This window comes from Chaetura pelagica, unplaced genomic scaffold, assembly GCF_000747805.2.
Source record: "Chaetura pelagica isolate M959 unplaced genomic scaffold, ChaPel_1.0 scaffold530, whole genome shotgun sequence".
Taxonomy (NCBI): Eukaryota; Metazoa; Chordata; class Aves; order Apodiformes; family Apodidae; genus Chaetura; species Chaetura pelagica.
The window spans coordinates 392,861-393,317 of record NW_009951793.1 but is presented as its reverse complement, the minus strand read 5'-3'; positions in this window follow the sequence as shown (position 1 = coordinate 393,317).

Genomic DNA, 457 nt, shown 5'->3' with positions numbered 1-457 from the left:
CCGGCACAGAGGGGAAAGGAAAAGGTTTCGCGGCTGTTTTGCAACCGGTTCCTCCCCTTCTGCTGACTTCGGGTTTTTTTTAACCCTTTCCATAGACGCCTCTTTGCTGCCCTACCCAAAGCTGGTGGGGCCGCTGCCTCCCCGTGCCCCACAGACGACAGCGTCCAGACACAGGGGGGCCGGTTCCCTCCCTTCTCCAAGCTCCCCCAGGCAGATCTGTTTTTGTTTTCCCAGGCACCATCGCCCTCGGAAACCCCGGCGTGGGACGGCGCCTGTTTTTTGTCCGCCCGGCGAGTTTGCGAAAGGTCCCGGCTGCGCCGTCGGGCGTTCAAGGTCCCATGGGAGCAGCCGGATTTGGCTTCTCACCCCCCTCGCCGAGCCGGCTCAGCCATCCCACGGGGGGGAGAGGGATGGTCACGGGCTGCCTGAGGCCACGGGCCCGGGGGGCGGGCCACCC